Source organism: Eulemur rufifrons, chromosome 1 (genome assembly GCF_041146395.1).
Source record: "Eulemur rufifrons isolate Redbay chromosome 1, OSU_ERuf_1, whole genome shotgun sequence".
NCBI lineage: Eukaryota > Metazoa > Chordata > Mammalia > Primates > Lemuridae > Eulemur > Eulemur rufifrons.
Genome location: NC_090983.1, coordinates 84,991,520 through 85,015,135, shown reverse-complemented (window position 1 = coordinate 85,015,135; position 23,616 = coordinate 84,991,520).

Below are 23,616 nucleotides of genomic sequence, written 5' to 3'. Positions count from 1 at the left end.
TCTGGGTCTGCTATGTGCTAGGCACAGTGAGAAAGACACCATTTTAGAAGACCCAGCTCCTTGCCTCAGCAGGAGGCAGAGATATCCACTAGGTAGAGCAGAGAGGTAGTTGATTAAAAGTCTAGTGTCCATCACAAAGCCTGAGATCCTAATTTCAGGTGTTAGACTGAGGGTCCTGGGCCTGCAAAACCCACAGGGTGAGCCTCGGAGATAATGGTTCCGACAGGAGTGAAGATGTGGGGTAGCCAGGAGGCGGGTGACCCTCAGCTGGGGGTCTGAGCACACACCTGCCACCTCGTGCAGGAGCCCGTGGGGAGGGCCATGCCTGGGCCACAGGGCCACAGGGCCACAGGGCCACAGGGCCACAGGGTGGCCATGCCTGGGCCAAAGCCAGCCTGGGAGGGGGAAGAGCAGGATCCAGGGGGTGTATCAGACAGACGGGTAAGCCCTGTCCAGTTGCATTCAGAAAGGAGGAACTTGCTGGTGCCCTTGTGGGGACTGTAGTTCCTAGGCCTTAGAAGCAATTTAAGCAAGATCTCCGTTGCCTGGCTCAGTTGCCCAAGTCCCCCACATTCCCCACTCCCTCCCCACCCCTGGTCCTTCTCAGGTCAAACTCCCTCCCAGCACGAAAGTCCCAGGAGGCACCTGCAGGAAGTAGGCTGGGGCTGGTTGCGGGCCTGTGAGTGCTTCAGAAAGAAATACCCTGAGAGGAAAGAGTGACTCAAAGACGTCCTCACACTCTGCCGATATCAGTTCTCAGGGTAGTTTCGGTTCCAGGCCAAGAGTTGAAACAGCTCAGACCAATGATCCTGGCTCCCTGTCTGAGGTTTCTGGTCAGGACTTGGCAGAAGCTTGTCTAGGCCTCACCAGTCCTATGATGGTGTGTTCTGTTAATTTGGAAATTTTCATGAATTATTTTGAAAGCACCCAGGCAGGTCCAGCTTGTCTGTGGGGAGAGAATCAGCTAGATTTTTCACCTCTATTTTTTTTTTTTTTAATTGAGCTAAATTCACATGAAGCAAAATTAAGCAATTTTTTTTTTTTTTTTTGAGACAGAGTCTTGTTTTGTTGCCCTGGGCTAGAGTGCTGTGGCCTTATCATAGCTCACTGCAACCTCAAACTCCTGGGCTCAAATGATTCTCCTGCCTCAGCCTCCCAAGCAGCTGGGACTACAGGTGTGTGCAGTGAGGCCTGGCTAATTTTTTCACTTTTTGTATATATGCGGGGTCTCGTTCTTGCTCAGGGTGGTCTCGAACCCCCGGCCTCAAGTGACCTTCCTGCTTTGGCCTCCCAAAGTGCTAGAATCCTCACAGGCATGAGCCACTGTGCTTGGCCTCGAAATTAAGCATTTTTAAGGGTACAATTCAATGACATTTGGTAGATTCACAGTGTTGGTCAACCTCTATCTAGGTCCAAAACATTTTGTCACCCCTAAAGGAAACCCCATGCCCATCAAGCAGTCCCTCCTGTGCCTCCCTCCTATGGCTCCTGGCAGCCACCAATCTGCTGTCCTTCTCTGCGGATTGAACTATTCTGGATACGTAATCCAAACGGAGCCATACCATATGTGGCCTTGTGTGTCCGGCTTCTTTCATTTAGTCTAATATTTGCAACTTTCCATGTTTCAGAATTTTATTCCTTTTTATGGCTGAGTAATAGTGCATTGTATGTTTATACCATATTTTATTTATCCATTCATCCGTCACCTCTATTTTTTTGCCACTTCTTAAGGTCTTGGTTGTTAAGGCATCTGAGATGAAACTGGGTGACAGGGGCCATTCTGTGTTCTTCCAGAACAGAAGCAACTTGTAAAGCAAGTGAAGACAGCCCCAGGTATGATTCCCTGAAGTTCACACCTTCAGATTAAACACACTGGTTAGGAATGTCTCCTTCTGACTTCGCTGTTAAGGAAACATAAGAGAGATCTTTGCTGTATTTTATTGTTTTTCTTGCTTAAGAGAAAGCACTAAGCTTGAATTTCCTAAGCGTGTGTCCCTTACCTGACTAGACGGTTTTCTCAATGCTCGTAAAGTGGACTGTGTAGGCAAGGTAGAAATACGACTGGTGAGCACAGTTCTCCATGTCCCTAAACATAAATACTGCAGGGCTCAGACATGACATGAGACAGACACCTGCCCGTGGGAAATTGGGGCGTGGGTGTGGCTTGCCTCCCACCCTTGCAGGGCCAGCCTCTGCCCTGTCACCAGCCCACCATTGGTGCCAACAGAGCTGGGGGACCAATCAAGACAGGAGACCTGCCCTTTCTCTGCCGCGTTTCCTCACCCAGCCGCACGTCGCAGCAGAGCAGGTAAGGTAAAGAAGAGGAAGCTCAGCAGAAAGGACCCAGCCGGGGAGGAATGTGAGCAGTGTGTCTGCTGCCCAGAGACAACAAGGTCCAACTGAGGCACAGTGGGACCTGGCTGGGAGCGGGGAAAGTCCTGCTCCCTCCTGGGCCCCCCTGGGAGGCTGTTAAAGCGGAGGGACCAGCCAGGGAAAGCGCTTCTCTGTCTTTATCCCCAGAGGCTGGACTCCTGGATGTCAAGGCTGAATTTCCCTGGCAGATCTTCCTAGAAGAATTTTCCCCAGAATGCAGTACTTACGGTACAGCTGGGGTCTGAACCTGTTAATTAAATGTGATTAGTGGAAGCAACAGCTTTACGGGGCTACAGCCGAACTGGCAGTTGATTTCTCCATTCTGAATGTACCTCTGGCTTTAGTCTCCTGTTCCTGCCACCCTTACTCTGAGCTCCTGTTGGGGTCTTAGCCTTTTTCTGGGGCAGCCGACAAGCCCTTCAGCATTACTGTATTTACGCCCCGCCTAAGACCACAGTGTGGTGTGGTAGAAAGAGGGAAGCAAGAACCAGGAGGCTACAATTTTAGATCCAGTTCTTGTCAAGGGCAGGTCATTTACCATCTCAATATTGTGGCCTCTAAAACACAGGGAGGAGAGTGTGTTCCCACGGTGAGTTCTGAATTATTGTTTGAGGGATGACTGGGGGGAGGCTCTGATTCCCCCCTCACCCCCATACACATTTGCAGCCTGAGGGCCCGGGCAGAGGAAGTCCTCAGGCAAAGAAACGCAGGTAAGTTAGAAATGGTAAGGCCTGAGGGCGTATGGGTTGCACTGGTGGCATGAATTTTCCTAGTGTTCTACATTTACGATGTCAATTTTCATATTAAAAATCATACTTCAATTGAACAAAAGTTTAATTCATGATTATTGTTATTGCTGTTGTTAGTTGATATTAGTATTATTTCCTTATCACTGGGTCCTGAAGTGGAATTACTTAGCCAAAGAATATTTTAAAACTTGTAATTTTCAGGGCACTGATTAAATTGCCAAAAGTCAAACCCCAAACACAGTGAGACTCACCCCCGCCCCCAATAGTGTAGTGACTTAACAGAGAAGGAAGTTCACTTCTCTTTTGTGTACTAGACCAGAGGTAAGTGGTCCAGGGCCGGAGGGGGGACTGCCATTGTCCACAGCCGGCTTCCACCTCTGAACCACGATGGCCCCTTAGCTGTCATCATGCCCCAGCCAACAGGGAGGAAAATGGCTAGAGTAGGGCATGACACAGAAGTGTCATGAGTAGGGCATGACACAGAAGTGGCACACATTCTTCTACTCACATCTCGCTGCAAGACTTGGCCAAGGGCCACATATTAAGCTGCAAGAAGTCTACAAAATGCAGTCTGTAACTTGGCTATGTGTCTAATTACAATTCAGGAGTTCATCGTAGAGACGGGGAGAGTAAAAATTGGTAGACAATCGTGTCCTCTGCTAGAAGACTCATGCCAAATTATTTTCCAAAATGGCTCGTGCCAAAGTTCAGTTCCACTAAAATTTCATGAAGCATGTCAGTCTAACGAGTGATTATCAAGGACTTTTTATTGTGTAAAACCTCCATACTCCATGGGGATATGGATGTAGAAGATGAGGAAGACAATGTAGTATACAGGAAACAGCTCGAAACAGTGATTAACTTGTGTGGTTCAGACCCAGCAAATCAAGGAAAGGTGAGCAAAATCTGGAGCATGCAGAAGTTTCCATGGAGGAGGTGACTCCAGGCGAAGTTTGCAGGATGGCGTTTCTTGCCAACTCTTGATTAACTCTGCTCATAGGGTCGGGGGTCACTAAAGGAAGTCCTCACTTGACTGTCAGCGCCATTCTAGCGAACACTTACCCTTTTTCTAATTAAATCTTTCCACTGCCAACAAATAGCAAAATGGTAGTGTTTTGAAATGTATTTCCTTTTCTGTTTTGCTTTATCTTTAGTGAAGTGTTGACAAGAGGAGTAAAGGACTCAAAGGAGCATCAGGAAAAGAGAGGAGTTGAAGACTATTGCTAGGTTCAGAGAGCCAGGCTTTCCAGCTGCTGAGGGCCTACGCTTCCACCATGCCCCACAGCAACTCTTGACAAAAGTGAGGTCTCTAAAGGTCTATTGATTAGCCCAATTACTAAACACCTTTAACTAGAAAATATTCCTTCTGGGTCCTTTTCCTTCACATTCCATGAGTTCCAAGGGAAGGAATTAGTGTTGTAGTTGAATGAATGGCTAAAGGCTACCAATCGATGGTGTAAGACTCTACATGAGTGGAGTTCCTGACTATAAGAGACACTTTGTGAAAATTGTGAATCAGATACTCATTTTTGTCCCACCTCTGCCAAGATTTCCATCTCTTCACCATTCTTCACCAGGATCATGGTGGTTCCCACCCTGTCCCCTACCAAATGGGTCCTACTTGGCAGTATCTCATGTTTTGTTTTTCTCTTCTCACTTCTTACCCCTACTATGAATGATATGTATTCTATATTTTCTGGAGTCTAAGCCTTCCTTTTCTTCAGTCCTTCATTCCTCCATCTCCATCCACTCATCTATCCTGTCATCCACCCATCTATCCTGTCATCCAACCATCCATCCACTTATCCATCCAACATCCAACCATCCATCCACCTATCCATCCAACATCTATCCATCCATCCACTTATCCATCCAACATCCAACCATCCATCCATCTATCCATCCAACATCCATCCATCCATCCATCCATCCACCTATCCATCCAAGATCCAACCATCCATCCAACCATCCATCCATCTACCCATCTATCCTGTCATCCAACCATCCATCCTTCCATCTATCCATTCCTCCAACCAACCGTTCAGGTAAGTTAATTTAAACTACAGTATTATTGGCTATAAAAATTTTAACATTAAACCTTTTCCAGTTGAAGGAATTTCTGGCATAATAACAGGCTAAAGGGGGTAGATATTTGGGGAGAATATATGGTGGATTTAGCTATCTTATGTTCTCTACTTAATCATAGAGAAGGCTGAAAAATCTGTTATGTCAGGATAAAAGCAAATTAGAAGATGATTCTTCTCAGTCCACAGTCACTTCTGCCTAGTTGCTGTCATCATAGAATGTGAAATAAACTGCACCTGTGGCCACAAAGGCCCTATGGCTGAGGCTGGGTGGAGGCCTCTGCAGGCACCTGCCCCGGGTTTAGTTGCTGACCTCCTTGCAGGGTTTCAGTGGTGGGGCTCCTCCTGTGGTCAGGTCACTGGGATTGTGGGTAGATCTGTCCTGTCATCACTTTCACTCTGATTAGCTTCATTCTGAAGAACTTTCGACAGCCATTCACAAACATGGGTCAATGTGGGAAAACCGGTTCCTCTGTTTGGGGCTGATTTAATCTCTTGTACAGAGGCTGATCTTGGGAGAAAATACACTCCTGTTTACGTCAAATGTATAGGACGAGTCAGCCCACAGCCACTCCAGTGCATCCTGGGTTTTCTCAGTAGAGGCCACTCAGCATTGCTGGGACAGCCTGTGAAGAGTTCAGCGCTGGTGTGTCAGTCACTGCTGGGCTCGGTGCCACCTGGCTCCAGGTGCAATCAAACAATCTGTATCTTAGTGGGACATCCTGCTTGCTCTGGGTGACTCAGAGCTCCCAGGCAGCTGGTTGAAGTTTTGTTTATAGCAGTGCTGCCCACTCACTCCTTACCTCTGACTCCCCATAAACCACTCCACAGGTGGCCTGACTTTTGGTGCAAATAAAACTTCGTCAACTGTTGCTCTCTTTCTCCTGTCTTAAAGAAAACAAAACAAACAAACAACAACAACAAAAAAAAAACACTTATCTAAATGAAATGAAGCTGTGGGGAGTCCATTAATAAAAGGTTTCTTTTACAAAATTATTGGCACTCTGCAAGGCGCCTTAGAGGAGAGCAGGAAGATCAATATTACCTAGGATAAAATAGCAGGGCAGACATTACTCAGGGGAAACCAGCTCTCAATATGAGAGGGAATATAGATTCCAGCCTGGGCAGTCGATGTGTGAATATGATCAAATGGTGTGTTAGAATCAGTGGTCTGGTAATTATTTGAGAAGGCTTGGGGAGACTTTAAATTGTGTTTTTTTTTTTTCTTTAAAAAAAGAAAAACGAAACAAAACCTCCTCAGCTAAAGCTTCTCAGAAATAAACAGCAAGTATTTCCATAGATGACCAGAAACCAAAAAACTAAAGCATTATGAATCCATTGGATGACAAAAGGCATAGCATTTGATTAATTTGTGTACGGACCCAGGAGTGGTGTGAGGACTGCCTCTGCCTGCCTCTGGGAGGGAGGGAGGGGACGGGAGGGGGACAAGGCAGGCTTCCAGACAGGGTCCTAATGAGAAGCCATTCCTCTTCTTTAAGCCTGGCTTTTTCACTTGTCTCCTGGAAGCTTCGTGAAAATGGGTGGAAAGCACGGTGGATTGTTACCTGAGAGCAGATCAATTCAACGGAGTGCAGTTTACTCTCCATCCTTATTATGTGGGCCAATTAACCTGCAGCTGGTGAAATGCAAAGGGCAGCTAATTGAGCCATTGTTGGAGCAGTGCAGGGGCCTTGGTACCATTTGCAGACTGCTGAGACGGGGATCTCTGGACGGCTTCCCTGCCTGTGAGGGGAAACGGGTTCAGCCGCAGCTGTGGTGAAACCCTGGGTCTCAGGCCCAAAAGTTTCCAGGGGATGCTTGAAAGTCCCAGTGCACTGCCAGAGAAGGTGAGCTGGAGGGAGGGGGAATGAAGTGAAACTCCCAGATGAATAAAGGGAAGGAAGAGGGAGGGAGAAAAGAATGAGGGAGGGAGGGAGAGAAGGGAAGAAGGTAGAAAGAAAAGGGAGAGAACACAATGCTTTTAGGTGTCACCTTTGATCTTCAGTAATAAACAGCTGAAGGGGCCATTCACTGAGACCAACTTTCCCCAAAGTGTATTCAGAGGAGGGCTTATGTCCTATACGTTGTTAATTAGTTTTATGGGGGAAATGTTTAAAAAAGGGCACAGAGAAGTCCTTTGGTCCCATCCATTTGGGGAATACCTGGTTCCACAGGTTTCTTTGGTGCAGCTCTCCCGAGAGCCTCAGAACCTTCTAAAAACTAAAGTGCATTACGGGGCTCCAAGATGGGGCCATAGTATTCAGTCTCTTCTCAAATGACTTCACTGGGGAATTATTTATTCAAGGACAATTTGAACACAAACATTCTGAGAAGTATTAATAGAGTTTTTGAAATAATGGCCCAGGCTTTCCTCACCTTCTAGGACACACTTTCCTAAGTCCTTAAACTGGGACAACCCGCCATCATTAGCCTTTGTTGGGAGCTCAAACGCTACCTGCCAGGGCATGTTCCAGAGCCAGATCTCACAACGCCAGCCTCTGTTCATGCATTCATTGAGTTACTCATCCATTCAAACCCGTCCTTTGTCCGCTGAGTGCCGCCGGTTCTGGCTCCAAGCACTTACTCTGTCCTCAGACTCCGATGCCCGTGCCTGACTCCCATCCTCCAGAGTTGAACACGTCCTGATTTCTCTTCTGGCATTCTGACAGCCAGCGCCCCTGAACAGGTTTTGGTGCATTCTTTGGCTCTGCCTTCTCCTCTGAACTCAGTGTCTCCAACTGTCTTTGAGGTCAAGATCATTCTCCAGTGCAGCTCCCCGACCTTGCACAAACCACCTTTAGCTCAAGTGGCTCAGATGTGGCTCAGTGTTCTCAGTAGAATAAGCTAAAGGCCCCATCGCTACCTCACCTGCTGAGAGTGGGGGTTTACATGCCATCTATCCTCTGAGCCTCTTCCAGCGTCTCAACTGCTCCCAGCATCAGGAAGTTTTCTTGTAACCTAAATGTTTCTTCCAACTGATGAGTAAGTTACTTCCTCTTGCTTTTTCACCATGGCAATGGGGAGTGAAGAAGCCTACATAGGGGCATACTGGGCACTGGTGTGTCAGTGCTGAGGTGGGCGGGTCCCTGTCTGCTGCTTGGCAACCCTGCATTCTTCTTCCTGGACAGGAACAGCTTCCACCCTGGGTGCAGCCCCTCAGATGCCCTCTGAGGACATCCATGGTGGTGGGAGGGAGCTGGCAAAGTTGCCCGAAGCCTGGTCCTCACCATCAGCCTCCCCCAACAATGTCATTTAAATGGTGACCCCAGAATCTCCATCCCTGAGTCAGCTCCCTCTAGGGACACAGCTCTGTGGCATGTGTTCAAACTCCCAGTAGGATCATCCAGTAGAGACAGTCCTCTGGGCAGGCTTACGAGATGCTGCCCCCAATGGCTTACTGTTGTGCAGGTTCATGGCTTCCTCTGGAGGCACACCACACGCACCCCTCCCCACCCGAGGCATTTACTCCCCCCATTGTATGGGAAATATATGAATACATGGCATGATATTACTCCTGTCCAGAAGCTCAGGGTCAGCAAATACAGGGACTTATTTGGTTCCTTTGCACACCACCCACGAACTCTGGGAGGGCTTAGAAAGAGTAATTAATCACTCTTGGAAGCTTCATAGATTTACTTGCTTCTGCATTCTACAAACAGGGTTCCTAACCCCACCTACCAGTGGGGCCAAATGGGAGCACACAACATGGGGGGACCATAGGCAGCACTCTGCCTCCAAAATTAACAGGAAAAACAGGCAGCGGGGAGGTGAGAACATGGGGGAAATTATGTTCGTAGAAGGTTGATTTATTTTCCCCAAAATACAGTTACTGTCTGCTCATTATAGACATTGTGGAAAATGCAGAAAAATAGAATAAAAATTTGTCTATGAAGATAAATGGAGAAAATTTCACTCCGGCGTCAGCAACAGAAATGGTTGTGTTTTTCTTCAGTAACTGGTGGGTTTTACCCACAAACATTGTAGATCTTGTATCTAATCATGTCTCCAACTTTGTATGAGTTGCTAGAAAAATCTGCAATGTCCATTGTGGAATAAGTAATTATTCTTTGAACGTTTGTTAAATGCCTACCAGGTGCCAGGAACTCTGCTAGGCTGTGAAGCTGTTACCCAGCAACACAGATATGGGTTGCCGTACACACTCCATTCGTAAATGGTGTGACTCAATGGATGCTGACAGGTATGAATACATCCCTGAGTGTGTAGCTAGCACTGGATTAGCACTTTGCATCTGTGTCAGGAAGATTTAATTCCTTCAGTGTACATGTATTCTCCCAGAATTTTCCCCCTTTCCCCATTCCAAGGGGGCTAGCCAACACTGACGTGCCCTCACCTGTGGATGAGGTCTGTGTTGCCAGAGGGCACTCTCTGTCCTCAGCTTTTGTGGGAGTCCCTTTGTATAATCTCTTGGAGGAGATGGTGGCTGGTGTCCAAGAGGTAGAGGGGATAGAGGAATGTGGTTTAAGGGAGGAAGGTGGAATTTGAGAGTCAGTTGCTTCTGCAGAACTGAAAGGGAAGAGCTGGGCTGGCTGAAAGCAGTATAGACCTGCATCTTTCTCCCTGGGGAAGATCTTTGGGGGAGGGGGATGGGAAAGGCTGGTGGTACAACAAGGAGGAAGACTCCAGGTGCCTGTGAAACAGCAAAGGCAAGCGAGCTGCCCGACCCCAGGGACCATGGAGACCTTGGCAGTGGGCATCTGCTTGCTGACCAGGTTGGGGTGATGACTGAGTGCCCCCGTGCTGCATGATCCTTGGACCTCTGTAGAACTTATCTAAGCTACTTAGATCACACACCATCTTAGTCTGTTCTTTGCTACTACAACAGAATATCTGAGATTGGGTAATTTATAAAGAACAGAAACTTACTTCTCACAGTTTTGGAGGCTGGGAAGTCCAAGATCAAGACACCAGCAGGTTTGTTGTCTGGTGAGGGTCTGGCCCTGCCTCCATGATGACATTTTGAATGCTGCATGCTCCAAAAGGGAGGAATGCTGTGTTCTCACACGGCAGAAGGCAGAATGGCAAAAAGGAGTGAACTCCCTCTGTCAAGCCCTTTTATAAGGACATCTAATCTTGTTCATGAAGGAATAGACCTCATGGCTCAGCCACCTCCAAAATGCCATCCCTCCCAGTACTGTTGCATTGGGGACACCTGCATTTTTTAGGGGGACACATTCAAATCACAGCACACACCAGTCTTAAATTCTCTTTGCAACATAACAGTAGCCAACACAAACTCACTCAGATCCAATGTTATCACACAGCAAATCACTGAACTTGCATTTATTAGCAAGTAGAAAACACACTCAGCCTACTACCTGCTCTTATGTACTCAGTGAAGTTCCAGTTCTCTGCCCTTTTAGGTGCTTTGACCACAGCCTGCTATGCAAGATCCACCTGATACAGATTTAACAGTGTACCAGAGGCAAGATTCCAGTCTCTTTATAGTTGACTTTAGGCAACTGGAATTTTCCAGACCAATAGCTCAGCAGGGGACCATTAGTAGATCAAGCCTCTGTGTCATTAACAAGCTGAAGCCCTTAAGTTCTTATATTCAGTTCATGCAAAGATGTGGAGTATCTATCAGCTACTTCAATTATTCTTCATAGTTGACAAATGAGAGTCTATTTCTGGCATCTTTAGGCAAAGTAACGCACCATTACAGGTACCAAATGTATTAGTTTCCTATGGTTGGTGTAAGAAATTGCCATAAACTTGGTGGTTTAAAGCAACAGAAATGTATTCCCACCTAGTTCTGGAGGCCGCAGGTCCAAGATCCAGGTATCAGCAGGACTGTGTCCGCCACAGAGGCTCTAGGGGAGAATTTGTTCCTTGCCCTTCTAACTTCTGGTGGCTCCCGGCATTCCTTGGCCCGTGGCAGTATTGCCCTCATCTCTGCCTGTCTTGACATGGCCCTTCCTCTTCTGTAGGCATAACCTCCCTCTGCCTCTCTCATAAGGACATTTGTCATTGGGTTAAAGGTCTATCCAGATAATCTAGGATAATCGCTTTATCTCAAGACCCTTAATTAAATCTGCAAAGATCCTTTACTCCAAATAAGGTGAAACTCACATTCACAGTCACAAATAAGATTCCAGGGATCAGGACGTGGGCATATCTTTTCAGGGGTCACCATTAAACCCATACATCACACAATGAAACTCATTTCTGATATTTAGGATGCCATTTAGCAAATCACAACACAGATGACAGATGCATGAGCAGTCGCTACCTCTGGAGTGTGACCTTCTGATAAATCCCCAGCTGATCACTCACCTCCAGGGTGTGATCTCATGGTAGAGCAAGTGACAGCCTCTAGGGCTCAGCTGAAACCCATGTATGAGCACATATTCATATTTCTTAATATAATAATAATGTTTATATATTACTTGTAACATATATTTATTTCACACCATCTAAAATGAGAGTATTTTAAAGTAAATTATGGTACCCAATGGCAGGGAGCCCTAACAATGCTTTACTATCAACCTTCAGGGCGAGGATTCAGTGTCAGATTTACTTTTATTTTAAGAAAATAAAGAAATACAACATTTCCTTCATCCAAGATTGTTCTGGCAAATTCCTGACATCTATACAATATCATAGTTAATTCTCACAGCAACACAAAGTACAAATGCTTATACCCATTTTATAGGTAAGGAAGCCGAGGCTAAGAGACACGAAAATGATGACACTGCTAGGGAGTGTGTGGCTGAGACTTGGCCGAATCTCTGCCTGACTCTAAAGTCAAATCGCCTTACAAGTAGCTGGATTGCCTTCTCCCAGAAGGTCCAACCCACCTAGAAATATCTGCCCCTCTCCAGCCTTTGGTGGAACTTGAAGTTCCATCAGCTTGAGCTAACTACCCCACCAGAGAGCAAGACAGAGGAAGGGGAGTATAGAGACAAGAAAGTGGGCAGGAGGGAGGTGAGGGATTCAGAAGAAACCCTCCAACTATTCCGTAGCTGTTAAAGAAGAGAGTTGAGGGGATAGAGTGACCAAGAGGTTTTCCTGACCTTCCACCAACCAGAAGGTTGGCAGACACTACAGGCCTCCAGGGCCTCAGAAGTGTCAGGACAGGCAGCCCCAGGGCTCCAGAGCAGACCTCTTGCCAGGCTACCCTGGCTGCCTCTGATACTGGAGTGACTTTGTCTCTTTGGTCCCATAATCTTGGCTGTCTGCTACCTTGTGATTCTACTCGAGCAGCTGCAATCTCTTGATACCTGTACCGGCTGACACCGTGTCTATGTGGTAGATCACACTATTGCCCTCGGTTCTTCACCCCTCCCTGTTCCTACACCCATTGCCATGTGACCGTGCGGTTCCTCCTCCCTAGAGGCAGAATATTGCCTCATCCCGTTGATCTTGCACTTGGCCACGTGACTTGCGCTGACCCGTTAGATGTGATCAGACAGGAGGTGAGCAAAGGTGCCTTCTCAGTTGAGCTTGTGCTCTTGCCCTTCAGCCATTGCCATGAGAAGAACACAGCCAGCTCATCCATGACTGCAAGGTGGATTCGAGACGTACAGAGATGGTATGGATTCAGCCTGCAGTTTGAAAAGCAGAACAGCTAAGCCCAACTTAATAGATCTGATGATTAATAGCTAACCAACAGATACATGAATAAGATTAATTGATTGTTGTTTTAGGCCATGCCACTCTATCTTGGGATGGCATATTGTAGCAATGACTGACTGATACGTCCCATCTCTGTACTTGTCATCTTCACCTCTTCCTATCACCACCCCACTGTCAGTGCTATGTTACTGTTTGAGGGTGCCAGCCAGCACCGGCAGGAGTTAGAGCCTCAGGTGCTAAGGCAGCTCCTTACCATAGGGCTAGGTTCCTGGGGGTACACCTGGTCCTGGGAAGGAAGGAGATGGGTCCTCTTCCTGTCTTGCACATGCTGCAACTGCCACCTCCTGCCATTTCCCTTGGGGAGTCCCAGCCATCTGCCCAAAACCAGGTTTCCAAAAATGAAGCTGCAGACTTAGCCAGACCCCTCACCCCAACTGTAGATTCAGCCTCTACCCAGCTGATTATAAACACAGACGTTTGTGACTTGAATTGAACCAGCCAATTTAAGTTGACTTCCATCCTTTCTACCTTTCTATCTGTCCACACCTAAGTCTTTGCTTCTGGCAGTCTTGAGGGGAATGGCGTCATGGCAGAGAAGCTTCTTGGAGCCACAAGTGAGGACCCAGGAATCTAAATCCCTGTGACTTCAGTAATGAGCAGCCAAACCAGAATGGGTACCAGTGGTTTTCTCGGGGGGGGGGGGGGGTGAGATTATGGAAGTTTTAAAATAGTCCTTCATTCTGTATGTTTTCTAAGTCCTCTACATTGGATATTTGCCTTGAGTCTGCAAAACAGTAAATGTTAATAAAAGCAAAGAAACAACCCCACTGCTTTAAGTGAAGGCCTGCGGGCTGCGAGAGGTGGGAGGGGGCGTGTGGCTATGTCAGTGGATGCAGCAGTAGCCAGGGAGGCAGCGCCCGGTGCCCCTTGCAGCAGCAGCAGCCCACAACGTTGACTATGGAGTTCAGCCCAGCCAGTGTCACTTGGCACTGGCCACCCCTGAGGGTCTGAGCAGCTTGCAAATGCCCCCTATCTAGGAGAGGGTGGGCCCTCGAGGAGTTAGTGAGGGAGGATGGCCGGATCATGCTAAATGCACCTGCTCTACAGGGTGCTTTGTGTGGTAAATGGGTTTCTGAAAAATGATGAGAATCACAATTCTAAATCAAAAACCACTTTACATGTGCCAGAGGAGTTTTCTGAATTAAAGGCCCCTGTTGTGAAGCCCTGAGTAAAGTGAATAATCCCTCCATTTTATCTTCCACATAAATCTGGGTTTTTACTTAGAGTGTTTTGGGTTTCCATGGAAAACCAGATGACAGGTGTTCTGGAAAAGCACATCCTGGAACTTCTGTCTGGGGTTCAGGGCCAGCGGCACCATCTCTCATTGGATGGACAAGCCTGGCCCCAGTTTAAGTCCCAGTCCTGGCTCTAACATGCTGTGTCTTTTGCACTTCCTGCTCCTCCTGCCTGGAGTGCTCTCCCTCAGTTGTGCCTGTGGCTTCCTCCCTCCCATCGCTGGACCTGTGCTCAAAGGCCTCTTGGCTTCTTAGTGGGACCTTCCTTATCATATTCTATTTAAAATTACAGCTCTTCAGCCTCCCCACTCCCCTTTGCCCTCCTGAATTTTCTCCACAGTACTTATTACTATTTGTGGCATTACAGGCATGCCTGGTTTTATTACACTCCACTGTATTGGGATTTGGATATATTGTGTTTTTTACAAATGGAAGGTTTGTGGTAACTCTGTGCCAAGCAAGTTTCTTGGCACCATTTTTTTCAACAGCATGTGTGCACTTTGTGTCTCTGTTGTCATATTTTGGCAGTCTTGCAGTATTTCAAACTTTTTCATTATTATTAATATTTTATCTGTTGTGGTATCTGTGATCAGTAATCTTTGATGTTACTATAGTAATTGTTTTGAGGCACCATGCACCCTACCCGTGCAAGATAGTGAACTTAATTAATAAATGTTATGTATGTTCTGACTGCTCTACTGACCAGCTGTTCTAATCTCTCTCCCTCTTCTCAAGCCATGAGACACAATAATATTGAAATTAGGCCAATTAATAACCTTACAATGGTCTCTATGTGTTCAGGTGAAAGAGTCACGTGTCTCTCACTCTAAATCAAAAGCTAACAATGATTAAGCTTAGTGAGGAAGGCATGTTGAAAAGCCCAAATAGGCTGAAAGCTAAGCCTCTTGTGTCAGTTAGCTAAGATGTGAAAGCAAAGGACAAGTTTTTGAAGGAAATTAAAAGGGCTACTCCAGTGAACACATGACTGCTAAGAGAGCAAAATGGCTTCATTGCCGATATGGAGAATGTGTGAGTGGTTTGGACAGAAGATCAAACCAGCCACAACATTCCGTTGAGCCAAAGCCTAATCCAGAGCAAGGCCCTAACGCTCTTCTAGTTTATGAAGGCTGAGAGAGGTGAGGAAGCAACAGAAGAAAAGTTTGAAGCTAGCAGAGGTTGGTTTATGAGGTTTAAGGAAAGAAGCCATCTCCATAACATAAAAGTGTAAGGTGGAAGCAGCAAGTGCTGATGTAGAAACTGCAGCGAGTTATCCAGAAGATCTCGCTAAGAAAATGGACAAAGGTGGCTACACTAAACAACAGGCTTTCAATGTAGATGAAACAGCCTTATATTGGAAGAAGATGCCATATAGAACTTTCTTACTAGAGAGAAGAAGTCAATGCCTGGCTTCAAAGCTTCAAAAGACAGGCGGATTCTCTTATTAGGGGCTAATGCAGCTGTTGACTCTAAGTTGAAGCCAATGCTCATTTATCATGGCTAAAATACTAGGGTCTGTAAGAATTATGCTAAATCTACTCTGCCTGTGCTCTATAAATAGACCAACAAAGGCTGGATCACAGCACATCCGTTTATAGCATAGTTTACTGAATATTTAAAGCCCACTATTGAGACCTACTGCTCAGAAAAAAAGATTCCTTTTAAAATATTACTGCTCAGTGAAAATGCACCTGATTACCCAAGAGCTCTGATGGAGATGTACAAGGAGATGAATGCTGTTTTCGTGCCTGCTAACACAACACCCATTCTGCAGCCCATCGATCAAGGAGTCATTTCAACTTTTACTATTTAAGAAATGCATTTCATAGGCTATAGTTGCCATAAATGGTTATTCCTCTGATGGACCTGGGCAAAGTAACTCGTAAACCTTTGTAAACAATTTACCATTCTAGATGCCATTAAGAATATTTGTGATTCATAGGAGAAGGTCAATATCAACATGAAAACGAGTTTGAAAGAAGTTGATTCCAGTCCTCATGGATGACTCTGATGGATTTAAGACTTCAGTGGAGGAAGTAACTGCAGATGTGGTGGAAATAGCAAGAGAACTAGAATTAGAAATGGAGCCTAAAGATGTGACGGAATTGCTGCAATCTCATAAAACTTGAACAGATGAGGAGTTGCTTTTTATGGATGAGCAAAGAAAGTGGTTTCTTGAGGTGGAATCTATTCCTGGAGAAGATGCTGTGAACACTATTGAAATGACAACAAAGGATTTAGAATACTCCATAAGCTTATCTGGTAAAGGAGGGGCAAGATTGACTCCAATTTTAAAAGAAGTTCTACCATAGGTAAAATGCTATCAAACAGTCTCACATGCTGCAAAGGCAGAGTCCATCGATGCAGCAAACTTTACTGTTTCCTTATATTAAGATATCACCACAGCTGCTCCAACCTTTAGCAGCCACCACCTTGACCAGTCAGCAGCCGTCAACATCAAGGCGAGGTCATCCACCAGCTAGAAGGTTATGACTTGCTGAAGGCTCAGATGGTTATTAGCATTTCTTAGCAATAAAGTATTTTAAATTAAGGTGTGTACATTTTTTAGACCTAATGCTACTGCATACTTAATAGACTACAGTATAATTTAAACATATCTTTTATATGCACTGGGAAACCAAAAAAATCACATGACTTGCTCTAGAGCAGTGATCTGGAACCCCACCTGCAATATCTCTGAGGTCTGCCTATAGATGTCTTCCTGATTTTGTTTACTGTCTGTGTCTCTCACTGGAATGTAAACTTCATGGGGCCAGGATTTTGGTCTACTTTGTTGACTGCTGTATCTTTGGAGTAGTACCTGGCACAGAGTCTGTGTCTCATTAAATATGTGTTGAGTGAGTTAGACATAGGATCTGGGGCATGTAGTTAAATTTTCTGTGTGTACAAAATACAAATGAGTGAAGTGGGCAACTGCCCCTCAGCCTGAGTACTGAGGGACAGTCGGTGCTGGTGGGACTGTGGCGGCCTGAAGAGAGCCATTCTCCTTTGTCTTGAGACAGCCACTCCTCAGCTCTGGCCAACGCTTGTCACAGGGAAGCTGGGCTAGTATTGCCAGATTTTAAAGTTATTTTTTTTTTTAAAGTAAAGCCAGAAAACAAAATATTTTAAAATAACCAAGTCATATTTCCACAAAAGCCCTGTCCACTCAGACAAAAACATGTGAGTCAGATCTGACAGGTGGGCACCCAGGATGCGGCCTCTGGACAAACACTCGCCCTCTAGAAATCTCTTCTCTTCTAACCTAAGCTAGACTTCTATACTTCCAGTAAATTATTTCCATCTTTCCCACTGTAGTGGGAAGCATACTGACTAATTAAACAAAAATCAAATTATTTGACCTAAATGGTAAAGACTGGGCAACTTGATCGTCTCCCCAACAAGACGGGGGAAAGTTTGCTTCCTGGAAAACCACTGACTACCTCCTCAATGGCACATATTGGACTCACAGTGTGGACAGATTGGTTCAAGGATCAAGGCAACGGGACTCTCATCACATTATTTTTCAGGTTTATAGGACGTAGAAGACTTGTCCATGCAAGAGAGTAAGTCCACTGGGCCCTACCTCTAAGCTTATTGGGTGGCTTGAAGGAAAAAACAATATCCCTTCTTTTCCTCTCTGTCACTCCAAAATTTCATTTTATGTGATGCATTTTATTCTCACATCATGATTTCTGCTCTTTGGCTGCTATTAACAATCCTTAATGCATGTATTTGATAACCTGTGAAATGTCCCAGCAAGTCCACTGGGGTCTGTAAAGGACTGTGATGAAACCATGGCTGAAACAAACAGGAATATGTCCAACAAATGGGATTGCTCTGCCAACCGTCCATCCCGGGACCACCATGATGAATGATGCTCTTTTGCCAATGATATGGGCTGTAATTGGACCCCTTCCTGTTGCAGAACAAGTTCTTTTATGACCTTGACATGGTGTAAGATATGGAAATATGGGCCTCAGGACTTGTAGGGAGCTATCAGTTCCTGGACAGGGTTGGACAATAGGAGGTGAGAGAGAGGGGAGCCAGGAAATGTTGGTACGTGCTAATGCAGAGGTAAGAAGGGTGCCGGGGGAGAGGCAGGTGTGGAGGGTTGAGAGGCAAGAAAGAAAGAGCAGTCATCATGGCCAGCAGGAACTGTCACGCAGGAGCACAAAGAGCTCTGGCTTTAGACTCACAAGACCTAGGTTTGAGTATCAGCTCCTTTTTTTTTTTTTCTTTAATCAGCTATGTGTGCCTGTGGGCAAGTTCTTCAACCTGAGACTCAGTTCCATCATCCATAAAACGGGACTAGTAAAGCCTTTCTCCCAGGATTGGTGTGAAAGCAAATGTACTAATGTGCATGTGCTGCCAGGCACAGCACAGAGACCCAACAGTCCCAGGCCACCAAGATTCTGGGCCTCACAGTCTTCAGGTATAGAACAGTAGCTGGGATAAGACAGACCCAAGTGTGCAAACGGAAATGCTTACAGGGCTGAGGCAGCCAATGGTGATGAGTGAGGCAGCCAGACAGAAAAACTGCTGTGGACTGAAGACGGGTCAGGGCCAACTGGAGCCTGTTGGTTCTGCTGTGTTATGAGATCTTCAGCACTTTCAAGAGAAGTTCCAAATCTGTTCTTAAGGTAAAACTGCATGACTTGTAAAGGTGGGCACCTACCTCCTTTGCTCTCCTTTTAAAAGTGTATTGCGTGGGCCACCAATGTGTAGACAAGCCAGACAAAACCTAGATCATTTCCAGTCCATGGGCCACCATTTTGCAGCCCCTCTAATCAGAAGGATTTAGAAGGATTGTAGAAGTATTATCAGGGCCCGAATAAATCATTCTGGGTTCAGATGACCACAAGGAATGTAATTTTGACTCAGAACCCAAGCTGTGCTTGGAACTCCACAGGAAAGTCAGAAAACATTGTCGATCCAAGATCTGGGATTCAGAGAGAGTGTATCCTCTGTGGAATATGGACAGAACTGAAAAACCTAGACATACACCAAATAAGTGTTTCTTTTCACTCCCAACCAATCGCACCAGAATCTTTGGGGGTGAGGCTTGGGTACTGGTACATTTTAAAGGCTCCCAAAAAGTTCCCTGGGAGAGTCAATGATGCAGCCATAATTGTGACAACTACTGTAACATTTTTAAAAGGTAGTCTGGAATTAAATAGAATAATAATTCTAATTTATCTAGAAACATGTATTTTGTGGGAAAAAACCCCAAATTTGTTTTTTAAGAATTTTTTATTTTGTATTGTAGTCTCATCATTTAAACTGGAGAATAATAAAAATATCCGCCCTCCTTCCCCACATTATTAGTTAACATTTTCATCTACATAAACATATTAACATATATGTAGCTATGGTATCAATATGCACAACTACAAACGTTGTAGCTAAAGAATTGCATTTGCATTGGCTATCAATTTTTAACTATGGAGACTGTGAGGCCCTTGAGCAGTAGATTAAATTTGGCCACAGATTATTTGAAGCTCCTTTCATTAAGAGGTGAAGCTGGGCTGGCCTTGTAACTTGTCTTGACCAATAGAATGGGATAAAAGTGATGTGTGACTCCGGGAGCTCAGGCCTCAAGATACTTTGCAGCTTCCATTCTCACCCTCTTGGAAGCCAGTTGCCATCTATGCAAGATGGACCTCCTGAAGCAGCCAGGGAGGAGGAGCAAATTGCTCTCAGGAACAGCCCAACTGTCAGACACATGAGCAAAGCTATCCAGGACCAGCTGACTTGCCAACTGAGATCCGCCAACAGATTGCAAATGCAAAGTGAGCCCAACTGACACCATATGGAGCAAAGATGGGCTGTCCCAGCTGAGCCCAGCCCAAGTTACTGACCCCCTAAATTGTGAGCAAATAAACAGTGGTCGTTTTAAGCTACTAAGTTTTGAGGGTGGTTTGTTACACAGCAATAGATAACTGATACAACTTGGCTATCTTTTAGACATTTTTTTTTTTTTTTTTAAACAGGAGGAAGATTTCAGAGAGTTAAGCAAATATTCATTCATTATTTTCTGGGAGGCCCAGAAATTAGTGAAATATTTTGAACACAATACTTAGGGCTTGGATCTATTTATGCTTTGAGTAATGAAATGGCATCTGAAGGAGGGGAGGGAAGCCCTGAGGTCTGGGAAGGATTTAGGAATCTCTGGATAGAATTAGATAGTGCCTTAGTCCATTCGGGATGCTATAACCAAATACCATCAGCTGAGTGGCTTGTAAATAACAGAAATTTCTTTCTCACAGTTCTGGAGGCTGGAATGTCCAAGATCAAGGCACCAATAGGTTTGGTATCTGGTCTGGGTCAACTTTATAGTTCACAGATGGTGCCTTCTCACTGTGTCCTCACATGACCGAAGGGGCGAAGCAGCTCTCTGAGACCTCTTTTATGAGGACACTAATCCCATTCCTGAATACTCTGCCTTGACGACTTAATCACTTCCTAAAGCCTTCACATCCTAATGTCATCATCATCTTGGGAGTTAGGATTTCAATATATGATTTTGGAGGGACACAAACGTTCAGACCATAGCAAGTAGGTCTAAATAGCTCTAAATAGCACAATATGCAAACAAAAATTTTTTGAAAAAAATATAAACACTTACCTCACTTAAGAAGTTGGGAAGTAAGTGAATACAGCAGTGGCTCAAGTTCCCAGGCTCTATCCCTTTTTCTGCCTTGCCATCTACAGTGAGTCAACTATGTTTCTCCTCATGGTGTCAAGATGGTTGCTGCAGCTCCAAGTTGTCTTACAATGACATCCCAGGGAAGGTGATGGGGAGGGAAGTTCTACTCCTATGTGGCTCTATTGATAAGGGAAGAAATTTTTCTCAGAGAGACTCTCAACAAACTTTTACTTATGCTTCCCTGGCCAAGGTGGAGTTACTTGGCCACCCTACTGCAACAGAGGCTGGAAAAGCAGCTATATGGTATTTTCAGTCTCCTGTTGTGGGAAGTGGGCTCTGCCTTCAGGAAAAAAGGATTAGGGAGGGCTGCTAAGAGGCAACAAACAGAGGTACAGCTAGCCTTTGTCCCCTTTCAGAGGATAAGTGCAGAGAGGGTTGAGTGCTCTAGGATCCTAAGGTTGTGCTGTCAAGCCAGGGTACCGTTTGGGCTATAAACAAGCATGATATACAGAACACATAAATATGTCCCCAGATTATCCTCTATCTTAGATCTGTGAAAAGTGATTTTAAAAAAGGAGAAATATTTCAGTGTTTCCCTCAGGACTTCAGGACATAGATATTTCATAGCTATTTGCCTTTTGTGTGAAGTGCTTTTCTGAAATTGATCTCACTATAACCCAGACACTTCTGCTGTTGTGGTAAATGGACATGGAGAGTTTGAAGAACTGGCGGACCACAGCAGCAGAACGGGGGGTGGTGTCGCAGTCTGAGTGGAGAATTCCCCTTAATCCTTTGTGTCTTGGTGGTAGGGAGTCAGAGACAGAGCAAATTTTCTCTGGGGATGCTTTGGGAGGTTGGGTCAAAAGCAAGATGGTTAACAATAATATATAGTTTAAATAGCTAGAAGGAGGATATTGAATGTTCCCAACACAAAAAAAATAATAAATGTTCTAGATGATGGACATGCTAATGACCCTGATCTGATCACTATACATTACATGTATGGAAACATTACCCCATAAATATGTACAATTATTGTCTGTCAGTTAAAAAGTTTAAAAAAGAATAGGGAGGTATAACACTGGAATTAAACATCTGCAAGAGTGTACCTCTTTGCCAATAAGCATTTAAGTTTGTAAAAACAACAGCAGCATGGTGGTGGCCAACGTGATCTCTACACCTTTAGCTGTTATGGAGAGGAAGGTAATTCTCTGCATCTTTTGGAGCAATGCCTGCTTCAAGCTGGTAGGGAAGCGGTGGGTTTGGAGACTGAGGGAGACAGGTAATTGTTGCATTTCCCATTTCTATTAGACCACTTCAGGCTACTAGAGTGGTAGTGTCCTCCAGCCTGGCTTGACACTTGACATTTGCAAACCAAGGCCTCTTACCTGCTTCATGCTATTTCCCTGTTATTTTAAAAAGCAAGTTAGTAAAGCTTCACAAATCACCTGTTAAATTTGAACTGTTAACGTTTCTCACCTATGATAACTTTTTTACCTTTTTCTTCCGTTCTACTTTTTAATCTTTGAATTTACTTGTCTCTTTGGACTCTTTCTTGACAGATTTTTACCTGACACTCAATACCTGGACTCATTCTGATGATCTCCCAGATAGTGAGCTGCTAAGGATCCGAATGCACCGGGAGGTATTAGCTACCAGCTAAGATCTGACTGGGAACTGCAAACTTAACTGGTCTGAATATTCTGTGGCCAATCCAATAGTTACCTTCAAAAAAATTCTTCTTAAAATTTAAGAGATATGGACTAGCAATAAATAAAATAAAAATAACGTATAACTTTAGCTGTCAGAGCTAACTGTCCTTTCCATTTTGGTGAATATTCTCCTAATTGTTTTTTGGGGGGGAATATATTATGCCTATATATTATACATATATATGCATAAATACTATATATGTCCCCTCAAAAAGATATATAAGTATAATCATTATATATAGTATCTACAAAATGGAATCTCAGTGGACATACTGTTCTATAATGAATTTTTGTTTTATTTAACAATAGTTCATGAGCATTTCCCATGAACATTTTTTCTCACGAACATTTAACTATTCTCTAACAGGATTTTTAAAATTGTTATGTCATAATGTATTTATTGGTTTATTTTCAGACATAGATATTGTTTCCATTTTTTTTTCTATTATAAGCAATGCTATGATATAAATAGCGTTAAGCCTAAATATTTGGATGATCATATTTTAGATTAAATTCCTTGAAGTGGAGTCAATGGTTTGCCAATAAACTTCTGCCCGGTACTGACACAGAAATGCAGTGGAGTAGTGTGTGTGGAACGTGGCCAAGGGTCGATTGTTTAGAGGACTTTGTTATTGGGTGTTTACTGAGGATTTTGGGCTCACGAAGGCTGCGTGGACTCTTCCAGTGAGGTCTGTTCGAGATACTCAAAACCCAACGCATAGGGGCTATGTCTGTCTCTAAAGTAAATTCTGCTACATTAATTTCTGCTTAGTAACTGAGACCTGCTTGGCCTTGGTTTTGGACTGTAGTGACCAGCTGAACAAAATTTGTATTATAGAGTCAAATATAGATTTTTTTTCCCTGATATTCTCAAATGTATGGTTGGAAGGAGAAACAAGAAGTTGTCTGCTACAGGAGCAAGAGCTTGAAGATTTACTGCTTCAAATACGACTTAATCATATTTTTGGTCACAAGTCTAGCCACTGTTTTGCGATTTCAGGAGTATAATTTAGGATCCATGAACTTAAGAAATCAGTAATGAATAAAATAGAAGCTCAGCCAAGGCCGTGGTAAATTCTGGTCCTAATTATTACTTTGTTGCAATGTTTTTCTTTGGCACCTTCCCAACTTCAACCACTGTTTGCTTTTTTATGCCCTTTT